Below are 4077 nucleotides of genomic sequence, written 5' to 3' on the forward strand. Positions count from 1 at the left end.
AACACCCACACATGCACACACAGACCCCAAACACCCACACATGCACACACAGACCCCAAACACCCACACATGCACACACAGACCCCAAACACCCAAAACTGCAGTTCTGCCTACAATTATTGCTCAGAGCCCAGACTGAGGTGATGCCCCAGAGCTTCTCCCACAGAAGCGGGGTTTCTAAGCACTCAATGCGTCTCTTTCTCTCTCTGCTTGGCAACATATCAAAGAACACAGGCTGGCTACGTCCCAAAATGGCACCCTATTGCCTGATTAGTGCTTAGGGTGCCATTTTGGACCCACAACCATCTGTTCGGTTCACAGAGGGGTGTTCAGGCGTCATTAGTGAGATAAGATAAATGTCTAGCTACTAAAACTAAAATCTTAACTTCAGTTGATAATTGCATTTCTTTGAATTAGAGCTTTAAAACACTCAAAGCCTCAAAGCCTCTAAGCCTCTATGTTTACTAAGCAACACATTTGTTGTAAATCTGAAAGGAGAAAGAAAGGCGGAGGGGTTTGTTTTAGTGTTGTCTCATCACACCAGAATTTGGACTTCATTACGGATATACCAGGTTTAGTATCACGATACCATCATGATACTCGATAACAAAACGACACCACGGTGGTATTAGCCAGTCACAGAATGGCACTTGATCCAGACAGATCAGATTAGTTCAATATCATTACATTTGAAATTAATTGATTTAATTAATCAATTAGACAACCATATAATCAATTTGACGTAGTTTTTCTTACCAATCGAACTATGCAACATAACGGTAATCATTTATTTTAATTACATTTCCATTGATAAACTGTGTAAATCAATACCCCATTGCCACGCTGGTATAATTGATTCGGGAGACAGGCGCAGGAATACGTAATATATATATTTTTATTGTAACCAAATTACGGCGTGACGTGTAAAGACACGGGGACGAAGACCAAACAAACACGTAACAAAAACACAGGGTTGAAACCCAAACAAAAGAGCGAGGAGTACCTCGAGTAAATAACACAAGAGCACGATGACTAACACACGGGACGAGACCCGTAATCATCTGCGCAATCCACAAGGGCACGAAAGCCCAAAACACACAGCACAGGTACTCACACGCACCAACGGACATTGTAACAATAATCGACAGCCCAATGGAAACCAAAGGGTACACTTATACAAGCACTAATCAGCGGGAACAGGTGTGCGTAATGAAAGTTCCGGAGGGATCCATGACACCCATAATGACAAAGCGAACAGGTTTTAGAAATGTTAGCAAATGTATTAAAAAAAACGAACAAAAATACCTTATTTACATAAGTATTCAGAACCTTTGCTATGAGACTCGAAATTGAGCTCAGGTGCATCCTGTTTCCATTGATCATCCTTGAGATGTTTCTACAACTTGATTGGAGTCCACCTGTAGTAAATTCAATTGATTGGACATGATTTGGAAAGGCACACATCTGTCCCACAGTTGACAGTGCATGTCAGAGCAGAAAGCAAGCCATGAGGTCGAAGGAATTGTCTGTAGAGCTCCGAGAAAGGATTGTGTCAAGGCACATCTAGGGAAGGGTATCAAAAAATTGCTGCAGCACTGAAGGTCCCCAAGAACACAGTGGCCTCCATCATTCTTAAATTGAAAAAGTTTGGAACCAGCAAGACTCATCCTAGAAATGGCCGCCCAGCCAAACTGCGCAATCGGCAGAGAAGGGCCTTGGTCAGGGAGCTAACCAAGACCCGATGGTCACTCTGACAGAGCTCGAGAGTTCCTCTGTGGAGATGGGAGAACCTTCCAGAAGGACAACCATCTCTGCCGCACTCCACCAATCAGGCCTTTATGGTAGAGTGGCCAGAAAGAAGCCACCCCTCAGTAAAAAGGCACATGACAGCCCACTTGGAGTTCTCCAAAAGACACCTAAAGACTTAGACCATGAGAAACAAGATTCTTTGTTCTGATGAAACAAAGATTATACGTCACGTCTGGAGGAAACCTTGCACCATCCCTATGATGAAGTATGGTTGTGGCAGCATCATGCTGAAGGGATATTTTTCAGCGGCAGGGACTGTGAGACTAGTCAGGATTGAGGCAAAGATGAAGTACAGAGAGATCCTTGATGAAAACCTGCTCCAGAGCACTCATCACCTCAGACTGGGGCGAAGGTTCACCTTCCAACAGGACAACGACCCTAAGCACACAGCCAAGACAGCGCAGGAGTGGCTTCGGGACAAGTCTCTGAGAGCTTGAAAGGAGAGAAGCTGCAGAGACAATGGGAGAAACTCTCAAAGATACAGCGGAGTACAAGTTGTACCGTGTCATACCAAGAAGACTCGAGGCTGTAATCGCTGACAAAGGTGCTTCAACAAAGTACTGAGTAAAGGGTCTGAATACTTATGTAAATGTGATATTTCTGTTCTTGTTTTTTTTATAAACAAGAAATTCTAAAAAGACATGTTTTTGCTTTGTTATTATGGGGTATTGTGTGTAGATTGATGAGGAAAAAAACTATTTTTTGTCAATTTTAGAATAAGGCTGTAACCTAACAAAATGTGGAAAAAGTCAAGGGGTCTGAATAGTGTGTATCAGTCAAAAGTTTGCACACACCTACTCATTCAAGGGTTTTTCTTTATTTTTTACTATTTCCTGCATTGTAGAATAATAGTGAAGACATCAAAACTATGAAGTAACACATATGGAATCATGTAGTAACCACAAAAAGTGTTAAACAAATCAAAATATATTTCATATTTGATTTTCTTCAAAGTAGCCAACCTTTGCCTCAATGACAGATTTGCACACTCTTGGCATGGAGGCTGTTATAGCAGCAAAGGGGAGGACCAACTCCATATTAATGCCTTCNCAGCAAAGGGGAGGACCAACTCCATATTAATGCCTTCCCTGAAGAGTGGAGGCTGTTATAGCAGCAAAGGGGAGGACCAACTCCATATTAATGCCCATGATTTTGGAATAAGATGTTTGACAATCACATACTTTTGGCCATGTAGTGTATTAAAAAATATATATAAAGGGGGATTGGAAATGATGCAGATAATTATGTTAATGGAAGCTACAATCTGCAGTATAAAAGCTGATCTACTCCCTGAGAATAAACTGGAGTTAATTATCATACAACACTGAGTCATGTAATTACTAGGTAAATACCGGGTCGGTAACAGATTGTAAAGCGTAAGCCAAAAGAACACTAGGCATACTGTGTGCATCTGTTCATTGTAAAAGCATACAGACCGCAGACTACACCATCTACAACCATCTGATCATTGTTAAAACACACAGACATCAGACTACACCAACTACAACCATGTGTATTTCTCTCCATCTGATGTCTCTCTCTCAACCATCTGTCTAGTTGTAGTTACATAACAGCACAGGTGGCCTGCTGGGATACTGACTGCCTTTCTGATCCCCTTACTTTAAAAAACAAAATGTATCTGTGACCAACACATTAGGGCCTAATACATTCATTTCAATGGACTGATTTCCCTAAATGAACTGTAACTCAGTAAAATCTTTTGAAATTGTTGCATGTTGCGTTATATATTTTTATGTTCAGTGTGTGTTTGTGCACATGGAAGTCAGTGATTTATGTTTACTATAGGCTAATGAGGCAATACAAATGTGAGCGGGGCGGCAGGTAGCCAAGTGGCTTTAGAGCGTTGGACTAGTAACTGAAAGGTTGCAAGATCGAATCCCCGAGTTGACGAGGTACAAATCTGTCATTCTGCCCCTGAACAAGGCAGTTAACCCACTGTTCCTAGGCCGTCATTGTAAATAGGAATTTGTTCTTAATAGACTTGCCTAGTTAAATAAAGGTTAAAAAAGTGACTAAAATGAAAGGGCATTTACTTGACTAAAATGGCCCTCTTTTCATCATTTAGACAAAAATGGGACTAGGACTTAATGTGTGTGTGAGGGAGTGAGGAACTCAGGACTCCTGTGTGTGTGTGTGAGGGAGTGAGGAACTCAGGACTCCCGTGTGTGTGTGAGGGAGTGAGGAACTCAGGACTCCCGTGTGTGTGTGTAAGGGAGTGGGGAACTCAGGACTCCCGTGTGTGTGTGT

Source organism: Salvelinus sp. IW2-2015, unplaced genomic scaffold (genome assembly GCF_002910315.2).
Source record: "Salvelinus sp. IW2-2015 unplaced genomic scaffold, ASM291031v2 Un_scaffold2213, whole genome shotgun sequence".
NCBI lineage: Eukaryota > Metazoa > Chordata > Actinopteri > Salmoniformes > Salmonidae > Salvelinus > Salvelinus sp. IW2-2015.